This window comes from Lacerta agilis, chromosome 3 (assembly GCF_009819535.1).
Source record: "Lacerta agilis isolate rLacAgi1 chromosome 3, rLacAgi1.pri, whole genome shotgun sequence".
NCBI classification, from domain to species: Eukaryota; Metazoa; Chordata; class Lepidosauria; order Squamata; family Lacertidae; genus Lacerta; species Lacerta agilis.
The window spans coordinates 22724625-22745775 of NC_046314.1; positions in this window are offsets into that span (position 1 = coordinate 22724625).

Sequence of the window (21151 nt, forward strand, 5' to 3'; positions counted from 1 at the left end):
TCAAACACACCTGGCTGGAGGTTTTTGGAAATGGGATGCTAGATTCAATCAGCCTTTGTCCTGCTTCTTCTCTGTTTGCTGGTTGGTACAAAAATGCTGCAGCAGGAAACATGTCACTGTAGACAGGCTCAGCATCCCAAAACGTTTGAATTGTGTTTGCCACGGGCTCCTAAACAAACAAAAACAAACTTTAGAAACAAAGAGGGAAAGCCAATTGAGGTCAATATTACTTGAAAGCTTTATAAATTACCTGTAACATGAAATAAACTTGTTCACTAATCAAAGTTGGTGCCTCTAGACTGGAAGAAATTGAAAACACGGGGCGGAATGAAAATTGCTAACTGTTTGGGGGTTGTTGCTGTTTTGTAAATGGAGTGGCCTTGGTGAGAGAGGGGGGGGAATAAAAGGGGGGAGATGCAGAGATTGAAGAGGACAGGCGGCAATGCCAAGCTGCAGTGCAAGATGGATGGAAGCGGAGCAATGCAGAAAAGGCGCCATCAGTGAAAGGGCACATCAGGACACGGGATTCAAATTAAATGCTAGTTAAGAATATAATAGGGGGTTGATCAGTGTCACTGTGCTTTATTCAGGGTTTCCATTTGAGACTTCCAGCTATCAAATGCTTGTTCAATTGACCCAAATTTCTGTGTTTTTTCATGGTGGTTTCTAGCAAGAGTGACAAAGCTGGGTCCCGGCACCCTTTAGGTGCATTTCAGCACCTCTGCAGCATTTGTGAAGGTCAGGAGCAGTGGTTTGGGGGGGGGCTGCTCCTCTCACTCTCCCCAATGTTGTTCTTAAATGCCATGTTTAGAAAACCATTTCGAAGGTACTATGTCCTAGTTACAATTCTGAGAAAGGGAACTTATGGCACCTGTCGTCCCCCACCCCACCCAGTTTTCCTCGACTCCAGCTCCCATCATAGCTGACCACTGGCTCTGCTGGTTTGGGTCTGAAGGGACTTGGGAGTCCAGCAACAGTTGGATAGGCTACAGGTTCCCCACCCCTGCTATAAAGGTTCAATTCAGAATATGGGGATTAGCAGCCTTCTGACTGGTTTAGAAAGCATGATTGCAAACCCTACATATATTGTGATTTGGGGTCACCTTGTCTTGAGGGCAAGGAGAGAGAGAGAAACCTGCTCATGGAAAGTGCAGTAGGGCGTTCTGTTTAAAGTGATTATACCAAACAAACACCTGAAGCTTTCCTTATAGGAATTATGGGGAGAGAAGTCCCCCAAAATACGATTAAATTGTTTACGTTACAGCAGCAAGGATTTTATAGGCTCAAAAATGGAAGGAAGGAGAAATTCCCACAGAATGGTTAAGCAAGGTGATGGACTATGCAGAAATGGCAAATTTAACACCTAAAACAATAGAACCCAACGGTGACAATTTTGTGGGAGAATGGAAGCCTTTTTCGGACTATTTAAAGAAATATTACAGTTTGACGAATTCGCGAGCAGGATTTGAAGTATGAGCAACAGAAATAATTAGGATTTGTTGTAATATTGTCGTGGCATCAGACATAGAAGACAGGGTGTAGCAAAGGGGGAGAAAACAAAATCACCATGGAAATGGGATGGGATGGGAAATTGACAAAACGAAACAAAAATATGCATTGGAGTGCATATGTGGAAATTGTTCTTTGTCTTGAAATTTAATTTTAAAAATGTCTTTTTTGAAAAATTAAAAGCTGCAGTAGATATGATACATAAACGTGAAAATTGCCTTATTAGATGGGCAGTTCTCAACTATGAAACATATCAGAGGTTTTCTGCTTTAGTTGTCCTGGAGTATTGCAATGGGCAAGCAGATTCTGCACACAACCAACCACAAAATTGTTATTTATACTAAAATCTTATGCATGTTTATGCAGAAGTCTCCTTGTGTCGATGTGGCTTGTTCCTTTGTTTACAGCTGCATTCTTAAATTGCTTCTGCTGCTTAGATCCAGTTTTTAAAAATTAATAAATCATCACACTAACAAAACTATCAATTGAAATATTGAATTATAACGTGTTTGTGTGTGTGTGTGTGTGTGTGTGTGTGTGTGTGGATTAGGAAACATAACTGAGGAAAGACCACACTAGACTCACTTAACTGACACAATGATTGTGTTTTCATTTTATATATAAAAGGAGCTTAAAATGAAGGTCATATCTGAATCCTATTGAAAGTCAGGAAAAGCATTCTTGTTTGTGAGAATTACAAGACTGTGCTATTCCATTTACATTGTTAAACAGATTAAAAACACTTGGCATATTATTCAATTAAATGCAAGATTGCTAACTGACAGACTGAAGTACATTGATTTTCCCCCCAATTACATTAAGCTAAGTACGCTGCAAAAAGTTGCATTAGCTTGTTTGCTTAACCCTTACATACTTCGCTACCATGGAATGCAAAATTAGTAACATAAAGTACATTTAATCATTTATTCTCTAAATGAATCTAACAGTGTAAAAACAGGAACCTCCAGTTTGGAACTTCTTGGTGTATGTATGTATATATATTTTGCAAGAGGGTGGCACAGAAATATTTGTATCTGTAAGCAAACAAACAGACAAACAAACTTTCTCCAAAGGGTTTTAAGAACCAGGATCTATGCACATTAATCTCTTTATGCCAGGGATGATTAATCTCAGGTCCAGGGGCCAAACTAGATCCTCCAGATCTTTCTAACTGGCCTCCCTTGGTCACTCCCCCCCCCCCCACCTTCTTTCTTACTTCATCTCATAACACTTTTTGCTTGGAGGAACGAGAGTGTGTGGGTGCATACATACATACATATCTAATTTTTATTATTAATTCAATTGCTCTCCCCTTGTTCCTTACAAAGGAATCCAGGGTGGCAACAAGCCTACTGTAAAAATGGTAAAATTTACGTTTGTCATTGTGTCCACTTTTCCTCTGGCCCTTCCTCCATTGGAAGGTGGCCCCCAAAATGTTGCCCAGACTTGACCCTTCCACAAGCCTTTTATTTTCAAAAGTAAGCACTGAGTAACTACCAACCACGGGGAGGGGGGGCTCATTCACCCCTCCAGATTTGCAGAGGGAAGTCACTATGTGGTGTGCTTTCTCAGCCACACACCACAAAAATGGTTATTTGAATTCAGGTGGCTGATCCACCAGCTTCTAAGGTTAATGCACCAATGAATCTGAGAGAAAGCAGAGTAATGGTGAGGTGTTTTACATTGAACAGCATTTCCCGAAGGTGTCAGTTGTTTATTATCAACTTTACAGCTCTGCTGGGAGATTGTTTGTGTTACTGCATACTATCTATTCCAAAAGGTTTCATTCACCCCCATCATCAAAGGAATTATCATGTTCGTTTTCTTCCCTTAAAGGTTATGATTCAATTCTATTATTACTGCCAGCCATATGTTACGGGCTGCTTAGGTTTCTAGCATCCTCCCTTTCTCGACAGAATTTCCGGAGGGATACGTTATATCACCTCTTGACTATAAAGTATTTACTGTTTTCTTTTCTGATGATTGGGGTAGAAAATTTGTTTCAAGGACATGTTAAAGAGAAATTAATGATGAACTCCAGGAAATTATTTTTTTCTTGCTAAGATGTTTAATGGGTTTTCATTTTTTTTAAAAAAAAAAAATCACAATAATAATAGTCCAACAATGTACTGACCATTCTTCGCCATCCTAGCCCACACAACCAGCGCCGGCGCGTCCATTTAGGTGAACTAGGCAATTGCCTAGGGCGCCAAATAACCTTATCCTCCATTAATTTGTCTCATCTTATCTGAGTTGTTTGCCATCACTACCACATGTAGGAGCAAATGCCATCATTTAACTATGCACTGTGTAAGGAAGTCCTTTTTTTTTTTTACCTCTCCTGAATCTTCCAACATTCAGCTTTGCTGCATTTCCCTGAGTTCTAGTGTTATGACAGGAGAAAAACCTTTCTCTAGTCACATACCATGCATAATCTTATACACCTCTTTGCAGCCCAGCAAAAATGGAAGTTCAAAGGGTGGCAACACAAGAACGTTTTACTTGCCTGCCTTTTTCATTATCGCAGCTACATTTGCAGCTTTGATACACAGTTGAGAAGGAGGAGGAGGAGTGAATGGACGGACCACTCTCAGAAGTTTTTCTAGTAATATAGTGACAACAGCTATAACTCTAACCTAGGGAATAGCTTGTGGTGAAAAAAATAGATGACTTTCTCTGAAGAATACAGTTCATATTAGTTCATCAGAGCTCTGAAACTAGTTTCCCCCCCCCCCCAAAAAAAATACCCGGTACTTTGACTTATCTTTCTCTAACAGGTACAGTGAAGCACAAAACAACATATCCATTACTGCAGTTTACTTTTTAATGGCCTCCCCCCCCCCTTTTTAGACAATTGGTCACTGTTTAATATAGGAAGAACTTATTCTAGGCATGTTTGTTTAGTTCTTCGGGATGTGGGCGCGGGAGTCACAGCAAACACACAAAACCATTGCTTTCAGATGAATTACAGTTTGCCTGGCTACTGTGCCGCATACTGTAGCATGACAAAGCAAACTCTGAAATGTTTAGATAAGCAGGCTGTAAATTGCTTCTGCCTCAGCTCAGCAAACCGAGTTAAATCTGCACGGCAGAGGCTTTTGCACCTCAAATGTTGTTAGAAATAAATAGATATGTACACAATATCCTGAAAGGGCAGAGGAGTGAGAGCGATTTGTAAAAAAAAAAAAAAAAAAAAACACAAGAGGCTCTTCCAGGGTAATGAGAGATGACTACAGGCCCAGCATCATTGCCAATCTCAGTGCTCGTCTTTTTGTATGGGTTCAGCATGGCCTTGAAAAGCTTTGAGAGCTGTATGGTGAACCTTAAGCTGTATCTTAAATGCCCGCCTTCAGGTGCACTCCTGAAAAGGCACCAGAGTGAGGAGAACTAAAGTAAGGTGGCAAATCCCAGGGTATATGATCTGAAGGATTTGAGGTCACTACTTTCCTAAGCAGGTATGGGCAACTTCCTGGGAACCACATCCATGTTTCAAACTATCCCGATATTAAAGAAAAGTGGGTGACATCTAAGAAACTCAATGTGACTGCCCAGGGAGGTCTCCAATGAGCTGAGACTTATAAAGGATAATAATAATAATAATAATAATAATAATAATAATAATAATAATAATAATTTATTATTTATACCCCGCCCATCTGGCCGGGTCTCCCCAGCCACTCTGGGCGGCCTCTGACAAATACCAAAATACAATACAAAGTCACAAATTAAAAACTTCCCTAAACAGGGCTGCCTTCAAGTATTTTCTAAATGACAGGTAGTTGTTTATCTCTCTCCACAGGGCGGGTGCCACTACCGAGAAGGCCCTCTGCCTGCTTCCCTGTAGCTTTGCTTCTCGCAGTGAGGGAACATAAGGCCATACAACCAAGGTTGAGTACAATGAAGTATCCCACACCTGTAAGGATGCTGTCAACAGCCCTGGGAAAGAGATATTAGAGCCACAGCTAAGAGCTGAGTGCAGGGTGGGGAACAAAAATGGAGAAGCTACCCCAGAAAGAGCACAACGTGTTCCCCACTGGAGGTACTACCCCTCCCTTAACAACCCATACACCCCTAGATCCGGACATTCGTTAATTCCTTGGGTTTAAGGAGGTTTCCCTCCCCCCCAAACTTATAACACCATATATTAAAATGTATCTTTGTTTCTTCGTGACCTCTGTTTTGTGATTTCTGTTCCTACAAAGATTAAAGCAAGATCACACTCTCATTTTTCTATGATCTTCCATATAAAAAAGGTTAAAGCCTAGTAAAGAAGGGTTAGGGGACAGCTAAATACTGACAGAAAGAGACACAAAGAGAAAGAGGATTTGTGACGGTCAGGGAAGGAAAATATGAGCTTGTCCGGTTTGTCAAATCAGGATGCAAGAAAATAACATCAGAAGAGGCATCAAAGTGTGGCACAGTTCTTAGTCATGTCCAAATCATGTGACAGTGGTAAATCTTTTCCACCACACCCCATAAAGCAGCTCCTTCCCTCCCCCCCCCACAGATTTTCTGCTAAAATGCTAAACAACCCATCATTTCTCAAAATCCCCTACATCTTCATTTTCCTCAGGCTCAATCTGAAGTGTAGATTTTAATTATTTCCTTTCTCCTCCACCACCACCATGCTATTTTTTAAATATATATATTCTCTTATCATCAGTTCCTCCTGCCCATATCCCGAGAGGTCAATCATAATTAAGATCTGTCTAAATCAAAACAAATATATTGTGGGAATGCATTTTCTGCTTTACAATTAATGCATTTTCTGCTGCGAAGAATTCTTGAATTAGCCACGGAAAAGAAGAGTTCAGCCAAAGGGCAGCATAATGTCCCTCTTACTGCAGATCATGTCTAAGAATACCAACCTGATCCAGTTGTCCCCAACTGGGCTGGCCCAGCAATGCTATTCCACAAATAGGCACCCTTGTTTTAACAGATTAGGATATTTATCCATTCAACAAAAATATGTTATTCATTTGGAAAAGAGAAATAAATCATCCCACTGCGAACATATTGGAGAAGAAAATCTATCCCTAAAAGAATGATTCCTTATTGAGTCCATTTAAGCACATTTGGTCCCCTTCCAAACCAGAAATCATAATTCATATTAGCAGCATGAGGCTGGAAAGCTGAGCAGATACTTCGTAGATGCAGTCCAAGCATTCTTGGCTAGATTAAAATTTTAAGAAGTATTTTAGAATGCACGAAACATTGGCACTGACAGCTGAGCGCAAAGAATGCTGTAATTGTGCATTCGGAAGTCTAATCACTACTTGGTAATGCTTGTACAAACAGAGCTCTTGAGTGGCCGCCTTCATGCAGCAGCCAATGGAAGAGGTGGCTTCCACCCCAATTTGTTAATCCATAGCGTGAGCACTCACACCGGGCATCTATCCAGCCAAAGGTAAGCACATTTCAAGTCTCATCGATTTTAGCAGCAGAGATTTAAACACATGCTTAGCTCTTCCCAATCAATGGGGCTTCAAAGTGTCCAGCTTTGGCTGGAGCATGCCTAAGATAGGTCAGAACACCTTAAAATACAGAACAAATGCCACTGTTCTAGGCACAATGCCCAATCTACCCCCGTCCTCTGCACAGCAGCAGCAGCAAGGTGGCCAGAGTTGCAACTATCAGCTCATTAATTTCTAGCCATCCCACCGCTATTGCTGGCAATGCTAATTTCCATTCATATGGTGCCTTGGACTTCAGACTCCAAAAGGCACTTAACAAATGACCTACATTAGCCTGTTATCCACACACCCGGTACCAAAAAATGCAACTGTCTGGGCTGCAGCCAGATTGCCATTATATATCAAAGGGCATTTAAGGAAAGAAGAATTTTCTGCACCTTAAATCTTGAGGAGAAGGAAAGGAAACGTGCCTGGAAATGCAGGTGTTCAAACTGAAGATTAAAGAGTGAAACACTCATGGGGGACATGGGGGCCCACTCCCCACCAGGGGACCACTAGCAAGAGCCCCATGGACTTGCTGCAGAGAAGTGGATGGGGAAAGGATGCTTATCGAGGGCACTTTGCTTAAGAACTCTCCAAAATCTGGAGCCAACAGTGCCCTCTCTCCACTTCAGTAATAAATCCTCTTCAGTGATAAATTGATCAAAAATTGTGGGATCCTTAATAAGTACTATTGCTATTCTGTAGGGCATGAGACTCTTAATCTCAGGGTTGTGGGTTCGAGCCCCACATTGGGCAAAAGTTTCCCACATTGCAGGGGACTGGACTAGACGATCCTTGAGGTCCCTTCCAACTCTACAGTTCTACGATTCTGTCATTTAATTTATATACAGCTTAAGGCAAAATAGGCTTCTGTGAGATTTACAAGCACAAAAATCAATGACACAAACATTAAAATATAAACATCCACAATAGAAAGAGGGGTTCAAACAATCCCATTAAAGCAGCTATTACGGTAAAACATGAAACTCAGGTAGGATATCAAGAGAATGCCTTTATGAACAAGGACATATTCAAAAGCCGGTGGAATGCCAATACTGATGGGGCCTCTAGTATTTCAGTAGAAAGTGCATTGCATAACACCAGCACCAGCACCGAAAACGCCTGCTTCCACATCACCACAAGCTGAGGATTTTAGGCCACTGCAAGACTATTGGGGTGGGGAGCAGAATCCCCTTTTTTCATCTTTAGCACATCTCAGGGCCACTGATTTCACATGACCCTGAACTTTGATGGATAACTTGGTCAGTGTTTATAATAACACATCTATTCTGTATATGAATGTCTCAAAGATGTCTTTGCACCCAGCTTGTAAGTTTTCAAGAAGCATCTGGCAAACTACTGCTTCGGGAAGGGCAGAAACCCTGAATTCGACTGATCTTAGTTTTGACCCAGCAAAACTCTCCTTATGTTATGTTTTTCTATTATTATTATTATTATTATTATTATTATTATTATTATTAATACCCCACCCACCATCTGGCTGGGTTTCTTCAGCCACTCTGGGCGACTTCCAACAAAATATAAAATAATAATAAAACGTCAAACATTAAAAACTTCCCTGAACAGTTCAGATGCTTTATAGAAGTTGTGTAATTCTTTATCTCAGTGACATCTGATGGGAGGGCGTTCCATAAGGAGGACGCCAGTGCCAAGAAGGCCCTCTGCCTCGGAATGTTTTATTCTCCATCTTTTTGTCTGTTGCTGCCTGCATGTGCTGGAGACATACGTACCTAGCTATGAAAGCTGACATAAAAGGAAATTTCAGACAACCTGGAGATCACATTGCATTCATTTTTAGAAGATGGAAAGCTTGGCAATGACCCTACTAACGGTGCAAACCTCCCTAAGGCTGCTGTCCCTAGCATAATTTTTTGGAAACAGCTCCATTAAAAATCAACGGGACTTGCTCCCAAAAAAAGATACACTTCTCAGCATCAGGGTGACATTGCTGAAGACATGCTGTCTGCCCGTTTCTTACACTGGACAGCAGCATCTAAGCACTTGAAGTTGGCTCACTTCCTCTTGTGATAATATTCTTGTTTAAGGGATTAATGTCCTAATCCATTAAAACCACAGTGCTTATTTGGGGAACAGCATTGTTGTGCCAGCTCAGTTGGGGGCAACTAGATCAGATCCTTATTCTTGGAGATAATCTGCAGGAAGAGGTACATTATGTTGCCTTTTGGTTGAACTCTACATTTCTGTGGCTAATGCAAGAATGGCCCATGGCAGAAAATGAATTAATTGTAAATTAAACCTTTTAAATAGAGGAAATGGGGGAAATGCTTTTGTATAATCTCTGGCTTTCATTTAGACAGATCTTCACTATGATTGACCTCTGTAAGCGTGGGCAGGAGACTCTATAACATGGGTAGGCAAACTATGACCCGGGGACCGGATCCGGCCCAATCACCTTCTAAATCCAGCCCGCAGATGGTCCGAGAATCAGCGTGTTTTTACATGAGTAGAATGTGTGCTTTTATTTAAAATGCATCTCTGGGTTATTTGTGGGGCATAGGAATTCGTTCATTTCCCCCAAAAAAATATAGTCTGCCACCCCCCAAGGTCTGAGGGACAGTGGACCGGCCCCCTGCTGAAAAAGTTTGCTGACCCCTGCTCTATAAAATCAAAATAGCTGCTTGCCAATAGGTTGTAGTTATACAACAGAGTGTTTAAATACATAGGTTGGCACAGAGGATTCAAATCCAGAGGCAGTCTTAGAGTGCAATTAATAAAAATAAATCAGTTCTTAGGCTGTTGAGTCGGGGTCTTGTACTCAACTAACTTATAATCAGAGCAGAACTGTTGCAATTAATAGACTTTAGTTAGCCATGACCATTAATTTAATTGGGTCTACACTGAATAAAAAACTAGCTGAAATATATATTGCTCTCTAACTCTTGGAGTGGGACACGGGTGGTGCTGTGGGTTAAACCACTGAGCCTAGGGCTTGCCAATCAGAAGGTTGGCGGTTCGAATCCCCATGATGGGGTGGGCTCCCGTTGCTCGGTCCCTGCTCCTGTCAACCTAGCAGTTTGAAAGCACGAAGTGCAAGTAGATAAATAGGTACTGCTCTGGCAGGAAGGTAAACACCGTTTCCGTGTGCTGCTCTGGTTCGCCAGAAGCAGCTTAGTCATGCTGGCCATATGACCCGGAAGCTGTATGCCGGCTCCCTCAGCCAGTAATGCGAGATGAGCGCCGCAACCCCAGAGTCATCCACAACTGGAACTAATGGTCTGGGGTCCCTTTACCTTTACCTAGGCCCAAACAGAGGGGGGGGGGTCATATGGGCCACTTGGTCTGGGCCTCCGATTCCAAAGGGGGCCTTGGTCAGCATATTCACAAACACTCACCATTATTTAAATGTAAATACTTAAAACAATCCTTTTCCCTATGTATTTTTAAAAAGCACTATTGTATATCCTTATTTTCCATTTTGTCTTTATATGCAGATACAGTTCAAGCCTTGAAATAAAATTATTTGTCAGCATAACTTTTGTGAAAAAAAATTATATACTTACTTATTTATAAGACTTTGGAGAACCCCAGGGTAAAAAAGGGGAGGGGCCACATTATCTACTTGGCCGGGCCTCTGCCTGGCTCTGCAAGGGCCTGCCTTTACCTTACCTCTTGGAGTAGGGTCAATGTGTGTGTTACTTACAGGCTTCTTAAGAGTGGAAGTAGAGGTGACTAGTCTTTTTCAGTTTCCCAAAAGACGTTTTGCCCTTCAAAAAGAAAAACCAGTGATGTCAAGCTGGCCAAGTTTTAGCCATCATGTTAAATCTAGGCTATGCTCATCACACTGTCTATGGATGGACACACCTGGTGTTACCTGCTATCACGCAGGGCTGGGGGTAATGAAGAGGGGTGTCTATGGACTTCTGCCAATCTCTTGGCCAGCTGCCAGGGTGTTTAGAATAAAGCAGAGGTGTTTCATTTTGTTGCACTGGAATGAAAAGCACCAGCATTATTCTCACCTAGCAACGGGCTCACAGATGCATCCCCCCACCCTCCAAAAGCTCAACTCCAGCTCATCATTTCACATGTTGCTCTGCAAGAGCCCACCTGCGACCTTCTTTTGTAGCCACTTTCTGTGAGTTCTGTTGAGTCAAAGGAAGGTGGTTGCCAAGCAAGTGTAGCATAGCAACACAAGAAGGTGCCTTATACCAAACCATACCATTGATCCAGATTGAGCCAGTGTGGTGTAGTGGTTAAGAGCGGTAGACTCGTAATCTGGGGAGCCGGGTTCGTGTCTCCACTCCTCCACATGCAGCTGCTGGGTGACCTTGGGCTAGTTACACTTCTCTGAAGTCTCTCAGCCCCACTCACCTCACAGAGTGTTTGTTGTGGGGGAGGAAGGGAAAGGAGAATGTTAGCCGCTTTGAGACTCCTTCGGGTAGTGATAAAGCGGGATATCAAATCCAAACTCTTCTTCTTCTTCTACACTGACTGGCGGTGGTTCAGACCTTGACACTATAGGGGCCGGCACTTCTGAGACGTTCTCCATGCAAACCTTGTACTCTACTCCTGAGCTACAGGCCTCCCTCTAATGGCAGTGGCTGCTGTCAGGATTACTCTTGTGCCTACATTCTTCTGCAGCTTCTTCAACCCACCCTACAAAGCTACTGTATCAGCTATCATTTGCCACTGAAATAAAAAGGAAACGTTGCCATTGGCTCTGCTCATATTTAGAGTCCACCAAGTTTCACCACCACCCTGACTAGTCCCAGGCTCACTCACTAACAGAATATTTGAAGTTTTAAATAAACCTCCAATAGGGATGTTGATTTTGTTACCTGTTTGCCATTTTCCCAATCTTCAGTTCTCCACATGTCCATGATTTTCCCATTTCTTTTTCAAAAGCCATCATGAAAATTCGCCAGCCTCTTTGTGCAAATTGCTCCTAAAATATACGTTTCTGTGTATTACGAAGCTATGTGTATGGTCTCTTTTTTCAGGTCACAAAATCTTTAATAAAAATTGTGTGTGCGCACATGCGCACATGCGCGCGTACGCACGCAATTTTGCCTGATTTACACATTTTTTGGGGAAAAGTTTTCCTAATGTAATGCATTTTTGTACAGCGTTTTCTTGACTATATGTATCTTTTGATGCAAACTTTGCCCCAGTATGTGCATTTTTATGCACTTTACATGGCTGGAGAAATGCATTGCAAAATTCAGAGGAGTCTGAATTGAGAAAGAGGGCTCTTTTCCAGTTCGTTTATTGTTTCAGAAAGTAAAAATAGGGTAGGTACACCTTTAGAGGCAAACCACATCAAATTTATCCCCCATCCCTAGTCCAGACCAAAAAAATGACATGGCACTGCTGTAAGAGACTGGGCAATTTGCAATTTTGCAGCTGCTTCCTTTTAAAAAAGAAGAACTGCGTAAGTGGCCCAGCAGGGCAGTGCACAGCCTCAAAAGAGTGGCTTAATAATTCAGACCTAGCTGGAAATGAGAACTGGCATTTGCTATAAATGTGACAGAGCAAAATGGAAACAGTTTACCTTTCCACACCTGCACAAGTTTATCAAACACTAATTTTAGTTCATCCTCTTAAAAGCTCCATGTATAATACACAGACAGCAGCGAAGCCCATAAGTCAGCACAATCCAATTTGTATTGTTACATCTCTTCAATGACCTTCTTTCTTCTCTCCCCTTCCTTACCTTCTTCAGCACAATCTATAACCTTTCTCTCTATACAGAAGTCAAAGGCTTCAGCCCTTTGGCCCTAAAGCTCATTAACCCTTTATTTGCTTTCCTAATGAGCTTGGTACATACCAAAAGAGCTTTCCAATATTGTCAACATACCTTGCTCCAGGCAGGAGTGTCAAGGCCTTCTGCCAATACTTAGGCTTTGCAGATGCATCACATGTGACAGCTTATATAATTGGCTTGGGCTTTATATACTAGTAGGACACTGGGATGCAGAGGAAGACCTGTGCCCAGGTCTGGGGGGAAATGCATGTTTGTCCAGCTGTACAGATCTCTCTGATAATGCTGACTGAAGTGTTTTCAGGGGAATAATAATATATACCTGCATTATATACCTATGTGGAATTCTTGATTTCATCTACCAACTAATCCTAAAAAATAACTCTGGTATCTTAGAAACTGAAAGTCCACCAAAGACTTGGATAAAATGGTTATTCATCTGCGGAGGATCACACCAGGCTATATCAGATTACTGCAGGTAAGACAGTTGTATCTACCTCTCCCTGTCTGTCTGTTTCTGACTCTCTATTTTATTTACGCTTCTGAAATGCCTCTGTGTTGCTCACACAGCTTGTAATATGTGCTCCACCCAGCAGAATGACTTGGTGAAACTAAATTTCCCATCCATTCATGAATGTCCAATTAAACCTTCTCTGGGAAGTGCATTTGCTGTAACACTTGGTAATTGGTATAATTCTAGGTCACACAATGCAAGAACTGGATTTACGCAAGGACTGTATTTTCCTGGAGGCAAACTGCAAAGAAAATGGCCATTTAATATGTGAAGAAAATGTTAATAACGTTAGTATGGCAAGACTCCAAACCCATTAACACAGACAAAGCGGTGAAATGTTTCAGTCTTTAGCTGATGATGATCTGATCTTTAACAAATACAGATGAATCACAGCCTTGGGGAAACCAAATGATTTAGTAGTGTGTACACACACACACACACACACACACAGAGAAAGAGAGAGAGAGAGAGAGAGAGAGAGAGAGAGAGAGAGAGAGAGAGAGAGAGAGAGAGAGGAGAATTCCCTTAGGTAAATGTAGCAGTTGAGAATACAGTAGCAGCATCAAAGATCTGAATTGAGGACTTTGAGGCATTTCCCACCATTCAGTCAATTTCACGGCATTTATGAGCACCCAGTATTCATTGATCAGGATGTTCCACAAATGTTGGCAGAATAGTTCACTATGCCAGCAGGGTTTCTATAACAATTAACATAGAATGACTTTCTCATCACCTTGTATGTCTCTGTCTCTTATTAACTAGAACTCTCACTCTCTACCCTGTGCTCTGCATGTCCTTATGAATCCCTGTTTATAGTGCATTAAAGCATCAGGGGCATTCACCAAGGCTAAAGCCATAAACTCTCATTATTTAAGCTTCTTTAAAACAGAGTTCGGCAACACACTGGTAGTGTTTGTGCGAAGATGGTGATTCACACAAAGTTTCTGCTTAGGAAACCTGGGCAAACTTGACATTCCATAATATACATACTCCTGTTTACATCCTCTGTACTCGTGGTTTACACACACAGTCCATATCTATCCTGTACCTAGCCTGTCTTTCCTTATGGAATACTGTGTTTTGATATGTTTCACCCAGTGCTTTTTTCTGAGGGGGGGTGCATATCCCTAAACTTTTTGTGAATCTAAGTTTGGCCTCATTGAGGGGCAGTATTTCAATATGAGTAGGAAAGTGAGAGTACCCATAAACTTTTATTAAAGAAAAAAAAAGCACTGGTTTCACCCCAAACCAATTTCAATCCAAATTGAGAAAAATGACCTAGCTGGGTTTTAAGCCTGTAGTATGTATACAGCCAAAGTCAAAGAATGAGGAAAATAAGCAGACGCTAGATACTTTTTAAACTTTTCTTTGAGTAAAGAGGAGACTGAAGTGTATTCAGCAAACTGGACATACAACTTTTCATGTTTTTGATGGATGATGTTAGGTCGGAGTACAAGCCAGTGAAAGGAGATGGGGTGGTGGAAATCAACTTTCCCTGTAATAGGCAACTCAGATGGTGAGAGCCAACATGATGGAGCATACACCTGGCCACTGAGAAACAAGAGGAGGGGTGTATCAGAATGCATGGGGAAACAGCGAGGGGGCAACCCCTAAACAAACCAACTCAATGAGAACTGAGCATGCTCAGAAGCTGCAGAATTTTGAGCGCAAACTTGGGGGAAAAAAAACAGGGGCTGGGGGAGTGGAATGCCAGGCTCTGGTTGGAAGAAATGGCTTCCTTGACACTGAACATCACTCATTGTTCTGAGGGAGAATTCCCTGCCACATTTGGTTGCAGGTCCCGCTGCATATTCCAAGTTCCAAAAACATAAATATTTCTCTTTGCATCACCTTCAGATGATTCCAACCTATCATGTGCCTTGCTCTCTTGCAGACCCAAGCTGCTGGGAAAATCGTCATCAACACGACAGACAATCTGATGCAACGTGCAGCTGTGCTCCTGGGCATGTTTGGAGTCAGTATGTCCACCTACAGCTCACTTCAGCTTGCGCAAAAGAAGCGATTCCCACTGACCTTTTGACCCGCATCCTGGGAACTGAGGCTGAAAAGCACCCATTTATTCCCACCAACTGCATCAGCAGGAGCAAGCCAGTGTGAGGAGGCAAAAATGCCAGCGAAAAGGAGGGCCTATCAGTATGGAGGTTGTGAGCTCTCAGTCTTGTGCCCATCTTTTTCCTTTCTAAACTTAAAGCGATGGAAGAAGAACTGCAGATCTTCCCAGGAGAAAAATAAATGACCGCTGACTGAGAGAGACGTTAGATTTTACCGCAAGACAGAGTGCCTCCAGAATGTGATGGATTTCTTTTGCTCTACACAATACATATAGAAAGACCTTTATACCCAAACAGGAAAAATGAATAGGCAAGCAAGTACAGGCTGATTGGCTCTCTCTGTGTATGTTGCTATGTTCAATTAGGATAATCTCATTATTTAGCCTCAGAAAGTCATTTTGAACAGAAGGTCTTGCTTGGAAAGGGGGGAAATGCTTAAGACAATCTTGGCAAGATGGAGGAAGAACAACTGCAGTCCCTTAAGGACACTTTCCCCCTTGTATTTTCTGTTTTTTTTTTTTTAAAAACAACATTGTAAACATTGGGGAAGATCAGTACAGTAAGAGAGTGAGACTTCAAATGGCATTGGCCAGCAGTGCAGATAACATGGGAGTTTTGTGCAAAGTAACATCCTGAAATTCTAAGAAAATGCAAAGAAAATGAATGGACTTTTAAACCACTCTGCATGTGTCAAGAGATCTGTGCTTACTAGCTGGCACAGTTAACTTTGAAGGTGCACAGTGCCTGTAAGGTTGAGGGTTTGGGAGCCTGAAACCTCTGGCCATTGTTTGGGCAGCGAATTTGCAGTGCAGGAACACTATGTCGCCTCCCACGACCACTTCCAGATTTCCCTTAGGTGCCATTGTTTTGCTGGAACGAAATCACTCTATGCACTCAAAATACATTGAGAGGCACTGAAAGCACAGAAATACCAAAAATTTCTGGAATTTTAAAAACCGAACTTATGCTTTGACTTGTGGTTTTGCACTTCAGTACTCTGCTTCAGTAAGATGAGGACAGCATGCTTGATCACTTTCCCTCCTGTAGCCTGTAGATCTGACAATACATCTTGATTCAACTGGGAATTGAGCTTGCTTCTTCGATGCATCATATTCACAACAATATGTAACAGAGAGACAGCATTCATTATTTTGCAGGCATCTTGCGCAAAGACTGCTTTCATCTGTGTTTATAACCTTGGTGTTCAGTGAAACAATATTTTTTTCCCCTTTTGTTAATACAAATTATTTCCTTTGTAAACAGTATTTATGTTCAACCACTGTGGGACATCACACATGTCTTTTTTTTACCTTAAAAAATATAGACTTCAGCGTTGTTTAATGTGGGCTTTATAAATCACAGAAAGGCTTATCCTTAAACGCTGCAGTGCTTTTTCTTTAGTTTTGGAGAATTATTGGATTCAAATAAATTAGAAAATTAGGTTTTCAGAGTTAATTCTCTGGAAAATTGTCTAATTCATTGTACGTTCTGTTTCTGCTCCTTAGAATTATTTGACGAAATGTTCCTTCTTCCATCTCTACTCTTAAGCAAGCATACAAAGATAATACATAACATCTAGGAGTATTTGGAAATACTTAGCAATAGTGGATATTACAACTTGTCCTAGCAGACAGGGTTTTTTTTTAAAACAACAACAACAACAATGTTTTTACATCAATGCAAACAATTTTTAAAAGTTAAATTGTTGTAGGGAACTTATTTCCCAAATGTAATATTTCTCTCTAGCACAAAGGTGACGATTAAACTGTCAGAGTGTCACCGTGTTCAGTTCCTTATTTATAATGGATTTGATTTTTCCTTAGCTGGGACACTTCATGCATCTCATCTGCTTTCAAGTCTTGCAAATGCAATCAAGTAAACATTCCACAGTGGGGTGGGCTGGCTTGTGATAACACGTGCTTGTTTCATTTTGTTATTTTTAAGTTCTAATCCTTTGGGGGAAAGTTCCTAATTACAAAACAGGTCTGGTGCTTTGATTGAACCATGGTGGGCTTAATAACTCGACGTACTGATTAACAACATAGTGAAGATATTAGTTTTATATTTATTCCATATGCACACAAGAGACACAGGCCTGGGGTTGTACATACCCCACTGGGAATCGCAAGCAATCAAGGGCATAGCAAATACAGCACCCACTGGACTGCTGCATCCAGCCTCCAGGGCTGTACGTGCCGTTCCTGCTGTACTGAATTCGGAATCCAGCTTGCGTTCTTGTACTGATCATCGGCAAGGCAGATTTAACAGAAGTACCAAGCGCTGATCCTGCAGAGAAGAACAAAGGCAGCTAACTCCAAACTCTCAACCACTCCCAGGACTCAGCTATACAGCTGCAAGTAAAACATTTTAAGTGTGTTTTAAGTGCAATATACAATTTGACACTAGATAGCGATGGTGAGCCTTATGGGAAATTCAATGTATTTTTAAAAACACTTTTTAAAAGAAAGCATTTTCAGAACGGTTTTTATATGTGTATAGATTCCACCCCAGTCCTTCTCAACAGGCTTATCGGGTATACAGATGCTGCAACATGTCACTGCTCAGGACTGAATGCATACTTCACTGATTCAAAGTCACTGTTATTATACATGTCACAGGTGGCGTGGTGGTCTAAACCACTGAGCCTCTTGGGCTTGCCAATCAGAAGGTAGGCAGTTCGAATCCCTGCAATGGGGTGAACCACCGTTGCTCTGTCCCAGCTCCTGTCAACCTAGCAGTTTGAAAGCACGTCAGTGCAAGTAGATAAATATGTACCACTGCGGAGGGAAGGTAAACAGTGTTTCTGTGCGCTCTGGTTTCTATCACGGTGTTCTGTTGCGCCAAAAGCGGTTTAGTCATGCTGGCCACATGACCCGGAAAGCTGTCTGTGGACAAACGCCAGCTCCCTCAGCCTGACAGCGAGATAAGCTACTCCATAGTCACCTTTGACTGAACTTAACCATCCAGGGGTCCTTTACTTTTTTACCTTTTTGCAGGGCTATGTGCTGGTGTTATTCATCGTCTGGGTGTGAGACCCTTTCACATGACAACTCATACCCTGTGGACTAATGCCGCATTGGAAAAAGCATCCCAGAGAGTAGGTGCCACAGCGGAAAAATCCCTATCCGATGTGGTAACTCACTGCACTTATCTTGGAAGGGGACCACAGAGCAGAACAGCTGAGGATCCTAACATGGGTCAGGCTGGAGCAAGGCTTGTTGTGATTTATTAAAGGTGTTTTTATATGCCCAGAAGAGGGCTCTCAACACAGGCCTGCAACAGCTGGGTTTGCCTTTGTTCAAGGGATGAGAGGGAGGGAGGGAGGAGGGAAATGGTTGGATTGCCCTTAAAGAGACAGTGCATAGTTAATTCATTGTGCCCAAGACCACGGAAAATGGCTTCCCAATGGTTTTGTTGTATCGGAAGCTTCCTTATATATCCATCTAAGGAAGGAGAGCCAGCTCGATCAAGCATCTATTGAAGGTCAAGATCAAATTACAACAGACTGCTAATGAAGAGGTGAGAAGGAGAATGTCACTATTGTAACCCAAGGGCACTTCAAATCCTTAAGAAGAAGACAAAGGGCTCCCTTGGGTCTCAGTTTGGGCTGTTGCTTGGCTCTGGCAAGGGATCTCTCATCAAGCAACTCAGTTTTTCTATCCCCCTCCCCTGCTTGTCTTTTAATTTGCTCACTGATTAAACACATTGCTCCAGGCCTTGAGCTCGCCTAGAGGATTATTTTTCCACATTCTTCCCTTACTGAGAATCTGATGCTTTGATAATATTCAGTGGGTTGGGTGCTGAGTGAAAGAACAGAATACAAAACCCAGAAAGGGATAAGGGGGCACCTTCCAGATCTGAATCCCCCCCCCCAATATTTTAAATCACAATTCTGCCTGTAGGAAGCCAGTGCCAAACTTAATTCTCACGTGCCCATATATGCCACTTTCTTGCCACCTCTTTCCTTTATTAACTCTTTTTCCTTTCTCGGATGCAGCTCTCAGAATTAAGAGCCCTGCAGCACTGGGTACCCCATGCTACTGGACTGAGGATCATACTGCGGAGGTACAAATTATTCACATATAACGGGAGACTTATACTGGAGGTTAGCTCAGTGAAAACCTAATATCCTCTCCCAGGAAAGCTACTTGGCACAATCAGACTGAGCCTTCAAGTGTTATTGGTCCAGGCTTGCAGATGCTCTTTCAGCAGTGATTAGCAGGCATCTTCAGAATTGATTTTGAAATGGTTACTTAAAAAAACACTATTGTTTATGTTGTCAGGTTCAGGCAGAGAATTTAATTGGGGGGTGTTGTTGTTACAGTTAGCCATTCATCTGCAATTTTGATTTTTAATCCGTACATATGTATATACATGATTTTTTAAAATGAAATTGCAGTATAGAAGTTTTTGGGTTTTTTTTACAAATAAATAAAAATATCGTTATTTACGAGAGCGTTTCAGTGATGCTGTGTGCCACTACTGGTGCTCACTGCTGGCTGTTGTTGGTCGTGAAATGCATTTTTATTTAGAGCTGGTTCCCCCCTCCCACATCTTTCACTGATTTTTGGAGTTTGTTTTACGTGACTGCCATAGCTCTGAGCCCTCTTGAATATCAAAACTGAATAGAAAGTCAGGATGCATGATCGTCCAAAGGAATTGATAAAAGCCTTCCTTGTATGTGTAGGCTACCTCTCCTGCTCTCCTCTCCCAGTCCCAAACCCCCAGACTCTTCAAGCACCCTCGCTAAATGCTGCTACTCTGAGAGCCTTTTCACATATGAGGCTCAAATATTCAAATGCCAAAAACCAAACAGCCAAAGTATAATGTTTGAAAGAGAAACTTTAGGACAACCTATGTATCTGGTCAGATCCTGAAGTTGAGGCTCCAGTACTTTGGCCACCTCATGAGAAGAGAAGACTCCCTGGGAAAGACCCTGGTGTTGGGGAAGATGGAGGGCACTAGGAGAAGGGGACGACAGAGGACGAGGTGGTTGGACAGTGTTCTCGAAGCTACTAACATGAGTTTGGCCAAACTGCGGGAGGCAGTGAAGGACAGGGGTGCCTGGCGTGCTCTGGTCCATGGGGTCACAAAGAGTCAGACACGACTGAACGACTGAACAACAACAACAACATGTATCTGGTTGGCTCACTGGATCTGCATAGCAGTGAGCTATTATTATAGTCAATTAAATTGTCCTATGTACTAATGCACACACCAAAAGTCACAAATCCTTCCTGTTAAGTTGTGGGTGGACACAGCAGACGACACAGTGATTTCCAAGCAGCTCTTATTTATTCTCAGGCTAGAACAGAAGTGAGCTGAAGGCCTCAGCAGCCTGCTTATATAGAACTCAGCTACAAAGCAACAGTAACAACTTTCTGTAGTTACCCAATCCCTGAATGTCAGTTTTCAATCCCTCATTTGCATATGCTGACCTGAGTGAAAACTGCAGCAGGATGAACTATATACACACACCCCTAGTGGCCTAGGGTGGGAACCGCAATACATAACACTTCCTTTTTCTGTCTTCGCTTGTGTGGACAGCATTGCTATAATTATATAGAAAACGGTCACCAATAATACCTTTAAAAAAAACAAAAAAACCCCTGCTCTTTCACAAGTCGACCTTGAATGACTTAAGAACTGGCTTTTGGACTTTGCTGAGTCTTACCCTCCCCTTGCAACACCTATTCGCTGAAATCTGAAACAGCATGCCAGCAGAGACGTCAGACTTTATTCAGTTTAACAGTGGCCAACAAGATGTTCTCCCAAACTGGGAACAACACACCCTCTTCCTTTCTTTCTGTCAGAATGGAGAAGCACATATAATGGCAGTACCTGCGTTTAAATCTGTTTG